Source organism: Macaca nemestrina, chromosome 7 (assembly GCF_043159975.1).
Source record: "Macaca nemestrina isolate mMacNem1 chromosome 7, mMacNem.hap1, whole genome shotgun sequence".
NCBI classification, from domain to species: Eukaryota; Metazoa; Chordata; class Mammalia; order Primates; family Cercopithecidae; genus Macaca; species Macaca nemestrina.
The window spans coordinates 86,106,190-86,121,258 of NC_092131.1; the positions used below are offsets into that span (position 1 = coordinate 86,106,190).

Sequence of the window (15,069 nt, forward strand, 5' to 3'; positions counted from 1 at the left end):
GTCTTGTCTCCTGCACAGAAAGCTGCAAATCTGACTTCAACCTCCTGTGCTTTATTTATGTCCTTCCATAGACCCTTCATTTTACTTATGAACAACCCTGTGCGTAGCTATAAGGTTATTTATCTTTATGAAAGGAAGTACTGCCCCCTTTAGTTCAAATGTAGAAAGTTTTTGTAAAAGTGTTTCTGCATTTCCTGAAGATAACTTTATAATGCCTTCTCCATAAAAAGTTAAAAAACGAGATTGAAAGAGAAGGAAAGGTTCTTAGAGAACACACACACACACAGAGCAATAGTAGAAAATGATAGCTGAAAATTAGAGAATTACATAAGGTCAAATGACTGACACCTTGTCAACTGGCATACTAAGGCAGACATCTCATTTAAAAACGTTAATAAGGATTGATACTTACTGGGGACACGTATGGGTATGATGTTTTATTTTATTTTTTTATTTTTATTTTTATTTTTTAACTTTAAACAAATTTTTATTACACAAAGGTTGTCACATAATTGGATATTTCTCTACGTTGTACACAATTATTCTCACTCTCCACAGAAAGGCTGCTTAACTTCTCATCTGGTGGTAGCAAGCACTAAAATCCTGATTTTAACAGAATAGTAGTAAAAATGCCTCAGTGATTTAAGTTGAAAGCAGTACATTGGTACATGGCTCTTGTACCCATTATCAGGAATGTACAAATGTTTTTTATTCAAAAATACAAAATAAATTATCTGTAGGCATGGACAATGACAGCAGTAAACCATTATATATTTTGTCAACTGAAACCAGTAACTGATGGTTATAGTGATTTTCAGCCAGCCTTTTTCTTCATTTTCTCCAACTGACTTCTCTGAAGTTATTGGAGAGGAACACTGCCTTGGGCTTCCTGTCACAGTTCATTAATAAAGGTAAAGCACTACTAGTCTAGGAGTTAGAACATGCCACCTCCCATACCACCTCCCATTCCACCCATTGCACCCATTCCAGGGTCCTTCTCTTCTTTAGGAATTTCTGTGACGACAACTTCTGCTGTAGTTAACAGAGAGGCCACACCAGCAGCATCCAATAAAGCAGTTCTCACAACCTTTGTTGGGTCAATAATTCCTTTTTCCACCATATTCACAAAATCTCCAGCCATAGCATCATAACCAACTTCTGAGGAACTCTGCATAATTTTCTCAACTATCAAAGATCCTTCAACACCTGCATTCTTAGCAATGGTCATTGCTGGAATTTTGAGTGTTCTTTTAATAATTTCTATACCAATTTTTTGATCTTCATTAGCTGGAGTCAATGAGTCCAAGGCTGGAATGCATTGAAGCAGGGCACAACCCCGTCCCAAAACAATGCCTTCTTCAACAGCAGCTCTTGTAGCATTAAGTGCATCTGTAACTCTGTCTTTCTTTTCATTCACTTCAACATCACTTGTCCCACCAACCTTCAGCACAGCTACTCCATCTGAAAGTTTTGCCAGCCGTTCATTCAGTTTTTCCTTTTTATATTCACTAGTTGTGACATCTAACTGCTCAATGATTTCTTGAATACGTTTTTCAATTTTAACCTTGTCACCTTTTCCTTTTAAGAGCATGGCATCGTCTTTGGTCACAATGACCTCTCCAACTTTTCCTAAGTCATGAGGCTGAACATCTTCAACATTTATGGTCAACCCCTCTTCTCCAAACACTGCACCACCAGTAGCAATAGCCATATCTTTAAGCTGATTCTTTCTGTTGTCAGCAAACCCTGGAGCCTTGACTGCCACAACCTGAAGACCAACCTTTAGCCTATTCAAGACGAGTGTACTTAGAGCTTCTCCATCAACGTCTTCAGCGATTATGACCAAAGGCTTACGGTGAGCACTGGCAATTTCAAGAGCAGGTACAATGGACTGGACAATAGAAATTTTCTTTTCACTCAGCAGAACATAGGCATCCTGGAATTCACATTTCTGACCTTTTGATGTATTAATAAAGTATGGAGAAATATAGCCTAGATCAAACTTCATGCCTTCGATAATTTCTAATTCATCATTCAGTGTTTTTCCATCCTTTACTGTGATGACACCCTTTCTTCCAACCTTTTTCATTGCATCAGAGATGATATTGCCAATTTCTTTGTCTCCATTTGCAGAAATCGTAGCAACCTGTGCAATTTCTTCAGGGGTGGTCACAGGTTTAGACTGCTTTTTAAGTTCAGCAATTACAGCATCAACAGCTAACATCACACCCCTCCTGATTTCCACGGGATTAGCACCTTTGCTAATCTTCTCGAAGCCTTCCTTGGCTATAGAGCGTGCCAGTACAGTAGCAGTGGTAGTGCCATCCCCAGCCTCTTCATTTGTGTTATTGGCAACATCTTGAACAAGTTTAGCTCCAATGTTTTTATATTTATCCTTTAAGTCAATTGACTTTGCAACAGTCACACCATCTTTTGTTACTTTGGGACTTCCCCAGCTCTGCTCAATAATCACTGTTCTTCCCTTTGGCCCCATTGTAACGGCCACAGCATCGGCTAAAAGGTCTACACCTTGAAGCATTAAGGCTCGGGCATCTGCACCAAATTTTACAGCTTTGGCATAAGCCCGAGTGAGATGAGGAGCCAGTACTCTGGACACCTGTCTCATCTGGCGAAAGACTGTGGGTAACCGAAGCATTTCTGCGGGGCGGTGGCGGGGCGTGCGCGCGGCGAGACAAGTCGTCGGCGGCGAGTGAGGGACAGAGTGCAGGGCGCACACGGCAATGACGATGTTTTATTTTAATACAATGATTATGAATTTAGAACACAGAGAAGTTTTGTAGCTTAGTCTTTAGTGTAATTGAATTCTAATATGGTCTTCAAATGTGCCATATTTTCTATATTATAAATAGCATAACAAATTAAATTAAATTTAAATTCTGGGTACCTCTCTTAAAAACACAAATCAGCACAACAAAATTTATCTTCTGTATTAGATCACCTTCTGAACTGAAATTATTTCTTTTGGAAATTGAATGAGATCATTTACTGTGTTCTGTATTTTCAAAGGAGAAAAATGGTGACATAATCCTATAAAGTCTATAGACAATATATTCATGAAATTTACCAGAAGATGCCGAAAAGGCAACATAGCTGCTTACCTTCACTCTTGGTCCACAGGTAGTGTATTTCTCCATGGTTTACTATAATGGAGGAAGGAAGCAGAATCAATTGTACTTTTAATGCTGAATTAGTAGGGCAACTAGTGATTTCAGCTAAGATTAAATTCCAAAATATTTTTTGAAATTATTTTTAGCAAAGACAGATAACACATAATAAAATAATATTTGATGCATATTTTATTACGGTAATAAACATTTTGAATTTTCACTTGAAGAATAATGAAACAAATACTCAGAAAAGTTAAAATGCCTCTATTAAAAGTGTTTTAAGTCCATTAATATATTAAGTCTGGCCAGGCGTCATGGCTCACGCTTATAATCCCAGCACTTTGGGAAGCCGAGGCGGGTGGATCACCTGAGGTCAGGATTTCGAGACCAGCCTGGGCGTGGTGGCACCTGCCTGTAATCCCAGCTACTTGGGAGGGTGAGGCAGGAGAATCGTTTGAACCCAGGAGGTGGAAGTTGCAGTGAGCCGAGATCACGCCATTGGACTACAGCCTGGGTAACAAGAGCGAAACTCCATCTCAAAAAAAAAAATATATATATATATATATATTTATACACATATACACATAAAATTTATATACATATAAAATATATATATATATGGTTATGGGATAATCTTCATGCATAAATACCTGATAATCTGAAGAGAAAGACAAATGTGTAACTACATATTTACAACATAGCATGAAACATGAGTGTTTTTATGAGGAAAACATAATGGCGATCCATTAGTTCTGCTGAGGAAGTTAGCAGTGTGGAGTCAGGGAAGACCCTACAAAGGTACAGCTCTTCAGCTGGGGCCTTAAGAGATAAAGGAAGATTGATGAGTTGGCTGTGTAGGAAAAGGGCATTCTGGGCAAAGTTATCTGCAATTTTAAAAGCACACAGAAAAATTATAGCCAGGAGTGCTCAGCAAATGAACTCAGTTCATTATAGTTGAATTTCAGTATCTGTGTGTAGGAAATTTGTGACTTGATGTTAGGAAGGGTGGTCACAGGCAAAACATGAGGATCCATGCATGAATCATGTATAAGAAGGCTGATTTTCCAGGTCCATGGGGCCTAGTGGACTGTAAATCTCTCTCGCTCACGCTCTCGCACACATGCACACAGACACACAGACACACACATCATTTAGACAACAAAAGTACAAAATATACAATGCACAGATGTACCACAAGTCCCATGTTGAATCACTGGATATGAGTGACTCCTTGCCTTGCTACAAAAAACTGTTTTATTTGGGAAGGGTGTTGGTGCAAATTTTTTCAGCAAGCTTTGAGGCTGATTGTGGGTTATTGGCGACTCACGATTTTATATTTGTGGTGAATTCACTTTGTTGCGTGTTTGTGTGTGTGTGTGTGTGTGAGAAAGAGAGAGAGAGAAAGAGAGAGAGAAAAGAGAGAGTATTACAGTCCACTAGGTCCCCTAGACCTGAGGAGATTCTGCTCCTCCTGGGGTATGTATGCTGGAACCAGGAGAAGTTCTCACACTGAAGACTGTGTCATTAAAATGATTCTAAATCATATCATAGAATAATTAGAATGAAATAGAACTTTTATCTACTGAGAGTGGTGAACATTACAAGAACTGATGATGGCTCAGCCACACAAGAGCAAGAGGTTCCATTCTGGAGGTATAAAAGATTCCCAGTGTTTTGAGCTTGTAGGAGAGCAGAAGATGAGCCTATCAATTTATTAATTTTATAACGTGTTCAAAGCACGTTACAAGTCACGTTGACACTTCTGTTCCTAGGGAAGTAACCACTCTAAAGAGCCTGAATCTTGGCCTTATTCAGTTTTATGACAAGTCCTTTGCAGAATCAGTGGAGATGGGTGACACAGCTGTCTCTGCACAGGAAATTAGTTGGGGGAGGGGGTGGGGACACTTGTCATAGCATATCCATATTCATATTTGCATACACCAAATTGAGTTACCAGATATGTTTAGAGAAGTCTGTCTTCTCGAATAAAGACGACTCAGTTATACTACCAGGAATTTCTGAAACATGGGAGTGGACTTATTCCTTTGGTATCTTTATTATAACAACACAGAATTAGATTGACATATGTTAAATTATTCATAAAGTTATATTATAAGTAATTTCTTCCTGATGAGAATTTTTTAATTAAAAATAATTCCTATATCTTCACATAGTGATAAATTTGATTCTTTACACCCAGTGTTTCATGGAAATGTAGGTGACCACAGACTGCATCCCTTTTTTCCCTCTCTTCTTTCCCTTGCAACTCACCTTGCTACATGTGTTCTTTTAAGATCTACTCTTTTTCTGCTAAGACTAGATTTCTGATTGTTCTTTCTCCCAATAGGTATCTGGATACACATTTTTTTAAGGACAGGGCAACTTTCCATTGAACTAATTTATATTTGCCTAGTGCATCAATTAAGGTACAGTCAAGTACAGGAAAGTCACCATGAGTTGTATGGGATACGGGCTTAATTATGGGAATTTGGCTTTACATGATTGTGAAAGGAGACAGGGAAGTGAAGGTCTAAGGGCTGTGGGAAGGCCAGAGAAGGAAACTCTAACCAGTTAATCTGAGAAAGCAAGCATCTGCAGCTGCTGAAGTGTGATTTGAAGGCAAAGTTCAAGAAGTCTAAGGAAGCTCTTGCCTTTGTGTGGTTACCATCTCCATTCATCTGTCGCCAGGCATCTGAAGGTGACTGGTCAACAGGAAGGCATGCTAGACATGGAGTGGAACAGAGTGACGAGAAGCTGGAACGAGCTGGGCATATCCGTGTCTATTTGTCACATATGACAAATGACTGCTTCAGAGAGCAGTGGCTACTGTTTCACTTTTGCCTTCCATATCTCACACACATTTCTCTTTGGCCAATTTTATCCTGCTACCATACAAAAAAGGAAACTCTGGGAAACTTGGTTCTCTGCTTAATCCAGTACAAACCACCATTTTGTACCTCCTTATAAACTTTGCATTAGGTCATACCTCATTTGATGGTATTTAATTTCCATATAAGACAATAATAAAATAATTATTCTATCTAATATGATGCAATTATCTTCCATAAAATTGTAAGAATGTTAACCTTTTCCCCAAAAGAAAATGCAAGGTCCCTTGTGTCACTTTATACATCTTTAAGTGAAGTTTATTATTTTTCTAGTTGAGTCATACTTCTCCTTCGATAACCTGTAAATTTTATAGTGAGCCATAAAGCTAACAAATAAAAACACAGACTATTGCAGAGAGTAGAAGAACAAAATAAATAAAAAGAATGGGTTGTTAACCTCTACCCTCCTGCCACACACACACACATCAAAGGAAGATGTACCCATAACTACTTCAGATCTTGTTTCTGTCACTGGTGAAGTGGTTGTAGCTGCTAGGCACAATTTCATTCTTCTGCCATCATTCATTATTGTTTTTTGCCCTCAGCAAGCACTTTCCTTTGTCTGGTGGGATGATGACCTCAAGATCTATGTCTTTAGCAGTCCTGCCTATATTGAGTTGCTGTAGTTTTCCATTAAATTTTATCATAATTCATGGTGGGATTAAGAATTTCCACAGACATACTCTTCTTTACCCCACTGTATTGTAGCAAACCATTTCTCCATGAAAGGCAGTATCAATAATCTCAGCCAGTAGAATAACCCCCTTCTTTGCTTTTGGTTGACTGGAATGAGGAGTCCACACCATTCTCTTGCCTATACTATAATGTCAAATGAGTTTTGGCCAGCCCAGCTGCTCAGGTATCTACCTATGTGGGTCAAATGCAGTGATCTTCAGGCCCCCATAGGCTGTCCCCAAATTTGCAACTGGGTCACATATGTTTCCTGGCTCCTGAAGAGGGCTGGGCATTTACTAGGCTCACTCATCCATGATTTCAGAAAAACTTGAGGGAAATGCAATCGACCCTTTGAAAACCAAAAGCAAAGCTGACTTTAAGGATTTTTCTCTTTTTCCTTGATTTTCAGCAGTTTTACTCTGATATGGAGAAGTATGCTTTTCTCTTGTTCTGTGTGTGTGTGCGCGCATGCTGAGTTCCTTGAATCAGTGGAGACTTTTATCAAATTGGAAATTTCCACTTATTATTTCTTCGGATTGTTTTAGTTTCATTTTCTCTCTCCTCTCTGTGGCCCCAGTTACACATATATTAGGCCATTTGAATTACCTCACATCATTTGTGTGCTCAGATCTGTTCTTTAATTTTTTTTTCTTTATTTGACTTAAAGGCATTTCATGTTGATTTGTCGTTACATTAACTAATTCTGTGTCCCTCTTCCAGTCTCATATTAAGCCTACTCAATGGCTTCTTAATTTCAGATACTGTATTTTGCAATTCTATAATGTCTATGTAATTTTTAAATGTATGCTGTTACTATTTTAAAACTCTGTTAAAATATGCTATTGAAATAATTTCCTGTTGAAAATTTTGATTTATTTTATTCACGTTTCCTTAATTTTAGAAACATATTAATTATAGTTATTTAAAAATTCTTGTGTGTTAATTCCACATTTAAATCATTTGTGGGTCTGCTTCTATTCATTATATTATCTCTTGATTATTGGCCCTTGTTCTTGCTTCATTACATTTTTTATACACTACAAAATCTGTAGATTATTTTGTTTTTCTCTAAAAATGTTAATTTTGTTAAATTACAAGCAGATAACCCTGATACTGTTGAAACTTACTTTAATCTCTGTGAGGGGTGGGTTTTTTTCCTCAATTATTATTTTTGTCTTAGAACATAGCCCTGACTCTTAGCATGTAATCCCTACTCTAGTGAGTCAATTGAAAGCCCAAAGTGTTTCCCAAGGTTCCTTTGCTCTGGATAGGCCAGAACGCCAATGTCTTTCTGCACAGTGCAACCCCTGAAATCTCCATGGAGCTTTTAGACCCCCAGAAGTTGTTTTCTGTGAAGCTTCCCAAAGTTTCTCCCTGTGCATGTGCAGTTTACGTGTAGGCTCTGCAAACACTCTACACGTATTTTAAGACCCTCTTATATAAGATTCACTTCTCTCTAGTACCCTTTTCTTCAAATCACAGTTATATTCATCTCTGTTTTTTTCCATGCAGTAAGGCTGCCACTCTCTTCTGGGACTCCAAGTCCCAGTGCTGAGGCTTAGAAAATAGCCACAAGGGAGAAATGCTGAGTGAATGTGGGAGTCACTGTGCAGTCTTTCCCTCTCCCAAGAATTGCAAACATTCACTGTCTTCTTTCCTTAAAAAGAATTGTTTCATATGTCTTTTCAGTTTTGCAGTAGTTTGTAGCTAAAAGATAACTCCAATATCAGCTATACTGTAAAAATCAGAAAATCTTTTTTTCTTTAAGTCAAAGCTTTATTATATATTTCCTCCCTTTTAAAGACAATTGTCAGCTTTATTCAGTAGTCAAAAATGTATCACGTTTATGTATCATATTTTTCATATTTTCTACAACTTATCTAGAAATGCTTCCCACACTTAAAAGGGATTAGGGTCTCTAAAGAACTAACTTTTCTTATCATCAATCAGTATCATGATTCTTTTCATTTGTTCTTAGTGCAGTTATCCCTACCTGTGCTCTGTTAGGATGTAGATATGCTTAGTAATTTTGTTCCCATATCCTTCATCTTACCATATTAAGATTTACAGACGATTCATTTCAAGGTTCTTGTTTAGTCTTACATAAATGAGAGTCACTTATGTACAGTATATAATAACTTACAAATTATACATTATGTCTTAAAATTGCTATAATCTGCCTTGCTTCCTGCCTGTATATGTATGCTGTTCCTCAAACTGGAGCACCTTCCCCCACATGCTTTTGTTCTTCAGTCTGATTAACTCCTATTAAATTGCCAGATTTTGAACTGAGGCATCACATACTCCAGAAAACTTCCTTTAACAGACATCTATTTGTTTTTATAATACCCTTTACTGCCCCAGTTAAGTCCTTCTCTATTTTATAGGAACTGATAACAAAAATGTGTTCCCCACTAGAAATATATTCAACAGGCTGAGCAATTTCATGAGACAGATCCAGCCGCAGCAGCTCCTGGGCGTTGCCACTCAGCTTTGTAGTGGAAAGCTCCACCTACCTGTGGTTTAGTCCACCTTCTGCACACTGTGGTGCATATGTGTGAGTGCTTGTGTGTGTATGTGTGTGGGTTGGGGGTAATGGAGGGGTCATCTTTTTAGGGTTTAAGAATCTTTTTGGGGAAAAGTAGGAACACAGCAGCTTAGAGAGACAATAGAGAAATAGTCTATATGTCTTTAAGGAGTCAGAGATAAAAGATATTGACCAAGGTAAAGTCTGGAACATGATCAGACTGAATTTTTTTTTGCATTGTGAATGAATTGTATAAAAAGTTATATATATTTATATATAAAAATATATGTTTTTATATATATCACAATTCCCATTTTTACATTGAAATTATCTTATTTAATTAAAGCCAAATGAAATAATAGCAACTTAGGACATATGACCACCATAGGAATAAAAAGTGTCATAATAGTAGAAAAATGTTAACATCCTCATTTTGTATATATGAATATATATATTATAAATATATATATATATACACATATATATGTCTCCTAAAAGTTTTTCCTGCTCTATCAATTCAACATTCAATATGTAGACATACAGACCATTGGTTTTTAACCAGGGGCTATTTGCCTCCAGGGACATTTGGCAGTGTCTGGAGACATTTGTGTTTGCCACAGCTGAGGATCTTACTGGCATCTAGTGGGCAGAGACCAGGGATGCTATTAAACAGTCTACAGTGCCCAGAAAAGCCCCTTCCCCCAAAAGAATTACCTGGCCCAAAATGCTAATAATGTTGCTGTTGGCAAACTCACAGAGACAATGCTTTTCAATTCAGACAGTCCTTCACAATTTTCTTCTTACCTTTCTTAACCTTTTCTTCCCAGCTACACCTTACATTTTCTCAATCTGCTTCTTTTTAAAATTTTTTCTTGGCCTTGAGTTTCTTCAATTTTTAATTTTTGTGAGTACTTAAGTATGTGCATATATTTATGGAGTACATGACATGTTTTGTTACAGGAATGCTATGTGAAATAAGCACATATGGAGAATGGGGTATTCATCCCCTCAAGCATTATCCTTTGAGTTACAAACAATCCACTTACATTCTTTATTTTAAAATGTACAACTATTATTGACTGTAGTCACCCTGTTGTGCTATTAAATAGTAGGTGTTATTCGTTCTATTTTTTGTACCTGTTAAACAGTCTCACCTGTCCCCCAGCCTCCCACTACCCTTCCCAGCTTATGGTAATCATCCTTCTACCCTCTATGTCCATAGGCATGGTTTAGATAAGAACAGTGATCAGAGATTAGAAATAATTTTTGGACAAACAGATCAAGTCTCATATTGGCCCTGATACTGAAAAATATTAATTCATGAATCTATAAATAAATGTTAAACAAATTGTCTTCTTTAAATCTCAAGCTTCATTTTGGCTCTTAGAGATAAAGCAGAATTGGTGATAAGAAAGCAGGATTATGCATGTTATTAAGAATTTTATGGTCCATATACTCTTTTGCTACTGATCCCCCACCCTCAGCCTAAATTATTAGTCTTCTTCATGTTTCAGAGAGTTTTATTCTCCATTCATCCATCAATCCTCCTGACAGCCTAAGGAGACTTTTCTCAGGTTAGAGTACCACCTAGAGCTAACACCACTTCCTCTGCAGTAATGCAGATGCCCCACCCAGGGGAGGTGCCTGAGTCTGGTCTTAAACATCAGCAGTGTGTTTTCAGGAAGGCACACAGTGATTCAGGATTGTGGAGAGTGTCCAGTTTCTCTCAGAAATTATTGCTCTGAATGGAGGTTGTAGGTCACAGGATTCTTCAACTTACAGCCCCTGGAGAATGATGGCTATGGGAGCTAGTCGATGGCTATGGGAGCAAGTCTATGGCTGTCTATCACCATGAGAGTAAGTTCCTTGGAAGAGACTGTGTCCTTTCCATACTGACAGAGCAGGAACATTGCCATCTTGGACAAGCCCTCATTCTAAAGTTCACCTTAATCAGAAACCTCCTAAGTCCAAAGGGCATCAGCCTAATGGCTATGGTCAGCATAAACCACAAATAACCACATAAACCATATGCCACATAAACCATAAACCACAAATAACATCTCCAACCAGAAACATTCCAAACTCCTCCTCAGCCAGAGGCATGCTAGCCCTGAGATAACCCTGCTCCGACCAGGAAGGTGCCAGCCCTGAGATAACCCCCTCCTACCAGAAAGAGGTCAGCCTCAAGATAACTTCCCCTCCTGTGAGAGAGATTCCAACCCCCACCATAAACTTCTCCTCCACACATGAACATTCCAAGCTTGTGATAAACCCCCTCACCCTAAAACCAATATACACTCTTAGTCTGTAAGAGAAAGTGCTCCTGACCAAAAAAATAAATAAATAAATAAAAAATCAACCAGAAGCCCCCTTCAGGTTTTATCTAAAGTAAACCTGTCTTTAACTGTCAAGTTGTGTTTCGCGTTTCTTTACTCTTTCTTTAACTTTTACACATATTCCTGGCTCAAAATGTATATCAGGACACAAATGAAGTTTTGAGTGTACCTTGTGGAAGCTGTGGTTCCCACTTTCAATTTTTTACTTTTTAAGTCCATTATGCTAGGGATTTCCCAAAACATTGCTAATCTTTACAATAATACTGTAAATTAAGTATTTATACTTACTTTCTGCAGTACTTATCAGGAAATTGATGCTCATGAAGTTCGTATAATATTTCCAAATTTACACAGCCAATAAGGGACAGAGCTGCTAGAAACCCTTGCTCTTTTCTTAGTTTCATGGTGCTTTTCAGGAAGAGACATGTAAGCCCAGTGATTATGGAAAGACCCTGGGCCATTTTGTTGAGGAAGTAAAACAGAATCTCCTATCAACCCATAACACCGTCCCACAAAGGTAGAAGAGAAGGAGAAAGAAAACAGTTTTGGCTGGGTATGGTGGCTCACACCTGTAATCGCAGGACTTTGGGAGGCCAAGGCAGACAGATAGGTTGAGCTTAGGAGTTAGAGACCAGCCTGGGCAAGATGGTGAAGTCCCATCTATACAAAAATACAAAAAAATTAGCTGAGCATGATGGCACACACCTGTGGTCCCAGTTACTTGGAAAGCTGAGGCAGGAGGATCGCTTGAGCCTGGGAGGCAGAGGTTACAATGAGCCCTGATTATGCCACTGCATTCCAGTCTGGGTGACAGAGTGCAACACCATCTCAAAAAAAAAAAAAAAAAAAAAAAGAAACAGTTTCATTGAATAAGCATTAAACCAGAATGTGATGCATCTCACAGGCAATCCACTAAAGATATTACAAAGAAATAAAGAAATCTTATCCTTTTATATAGCCAAGCAGATGCAACTGATTGTCTACAATTTCTCAAGATAAACAATAACTAGAGGACTTGACAGCATCATTTGTCAAACATAGTTCATCCTCAATTTACCTGGTAATTGAGGTAGCCACCTGTTTTGTAATTGCCTTCAGGCAAAGGAAACATTTCTCATACCTTTACGACAGGAGGTTGGTTTGCAACTAGGAACAAAGTTCCAGCTGAAGTTAGGCTCCTATCCTCCCCTAAAACTAGATTAGGGCACTACCTCCCTTCGTGGTTACATTTCAAAAAAAATGCTCTCAGGTCCTTGAGAAAGACAGTCCTGGATTGTAAACTGGCAAAAGGTTTATTTAGCTTTTAAAAAGATTTACCTACATTTCAAAGGGATAGAAAAAAATTCACAATTACAAGTTTTCTAAAGTAGGTGCGCTAAGAAAAGGGAGCGGAGAGTGTCTTTCTCTTTTTGCATCAGAGAGAATTAACATTGTTTTCTCATTTCTATTTGTATTTGCCTTTAAAATTTTCAGAATTAAGAAGTTTAATGTGATAAAATTTGTAGAGGTTGCTTTTAAAATGGATTACTGGGTAGAATAAGGATAAGAAAATAAAAAAAATAACGTTTGGAATATAAAACTAAGACAAATGTAAGACAACAGTTATTATTTGCATGGAAATTGTCTGTGGTTAAAAGACTTTAGGATGAAAGTTGGATTCCATAATCTTCCATGAGTATAAGAAATTGCTATGGAAATTTAATAACGAGTCCTCTCTAAATGAAAGGTGAAGTTTTTTTCCTTTATAAAAAAATTATGGGAATATTAATACCTTATGAAATAGATATGATCAACATAAATGGAGGCCCCATGCTTGTATAAACAAAGTAATTTGTTTATATATCTTTTCATGCTCTTACACATAGAAACAAGAAATCATAAAGCCATTTTATGTCAATCTTGCTACAGTTAGAATTATGTTTAACTACAGCAACAAAAAACTCAACCAAATAATGGTTTATTAAAAATTTTCATGCAGAAATAAATCTGGGGGCTGGATTTGACTTGGCATCTAAAAGACTACCATGCATGGGATAGGGAAAGGGGATTAGGTATGTGTTTTCCTTTATGGCAAAGTTATCACTTCCATATTTTAAAAAGAGAAAGGGAGGGATAGGGAGATGTGTACTCATATCAGGAGAGAAAAAAACGTTATAGGAAGGCCCTAGCAGATTTCTGGTCCTATCTCACTGGTCAGAACTGTTCTATATGTATATGGCAATCCCTTGTGGCAAGAGAGGGTAAAATGTAGTGTTGAGTGTTTTTTTAAAGCTGGACATACTGTCGTTCAAATCAAAATTGAGGGTTTTGTTAATAAGGAGGCAGAAGAGAATTGTGATTAGGTTGGCAGCTTGCAGTGTCTGCCTTCCTGACTCCTCTGGTGATGACTCAGAGTATTAGGCAGAGAATAACTCATTCCCCCTTAAGTAGTCAGTGAAAATTCCACAGTAGCGGTGACACTTACATAGGGGCATCAATAACAACATTATTTTAGAGACATTTATTGAGTATGCATGCTATGCCTGGAACTTGAGACAATTTTGTGTATTTTATCTCATTTAATTCATAGCAACTCAACAAGATAGGTGGTCTTACTAACATTAATTTATAAGGAAATGTAGGTGAGGATAAATAATTGCCCAGGGACACAGAGCTAGAAAATTGTGAAAACGAGATTTTAATTTAAGTTATTCTGATTTCAAAACTCAAAAACTCATGTGCATTGTGCTATATCATCTTGCCTCACAGAACAAATACAAATTCTTCAAGTATGAAAATGGGCCAGTGGAGGGCTTGCTATGTGGAGGAAACTGCCAACTTCTTTCTTCTTCAACCTTGAAAACTTGAAGTTACTGATATTTGCCATTCAAAGACTCATCCCCAAGCCAGTCGTGTGCACATACAGGCCATTGTAGTTAATGTCTGGGCATGTTCAGAACCACCAACTAGGATATTGCTTTGAAACCACAGTTGAATGCTACTGAGGTGTACTATCGGTATCTTTCTTCCAAAAAAGTGGTAACTTTCTTCTAATTTTAAAAATATTTCTGCTTTTTACTGCAGTGTAAGAGTCTGGAAACAGCAGCTTCATCATCTCCGGAGTACTACAAGAAAGCTGTGAAACCATCCATTTCTGCCCCATTGTACTAAGCATTCCTGGCTGTGGTCTTCAGGAAAACGGAATGACCAATCTGAACCATGATGTATTCTGAAATTCTCCATGTTGATCCTTTGGATTCAATTAGCATGAGAGCGGAAGGTGTTCCCATTTAAATTAACAGAAATTCCTAAAGAGATGGAAAATCCCTGATGCCAACCATGAAAGGAAGAATTAATGAAAGAAGGAAGAAAGAGGGAATGAGGGGGTGAGAAAGGTGGATGGAGGGAGAAAAAGTCATTTCAGGTTAGGAAAGAATCCCTAGCCTTCTGCTTTGTTTCTACACAGGGGTGGAACACTCAGAAAGAGTCTGTCCGATAGCTTCCGTTTGTCCCTCCATATCGACTCTCTTTGCTAC

General features: G+C 37.8%; 1 pseudogene across 1 annotated transcript; it reads right to left on the minus strand.

Moving 5' to 3' along the window:
• Positions 1 to 563: 563 nt before the first annotated feature.
• On the minus strand, positions 564 to 2,733 carry LOC105499656 (60 kDa heat shock protein, mitochondrial pseudogene; annotated as a pseudogene). The gene has a single exon (XR_003013711.2). The product of XR_003013711.2 is annotated as a 60 kDa heat shock protein, mitochondrial pseudogene (transcript).
• Positions 2,734 to 15,069: the final 12,336 nt, after the last annotated feature.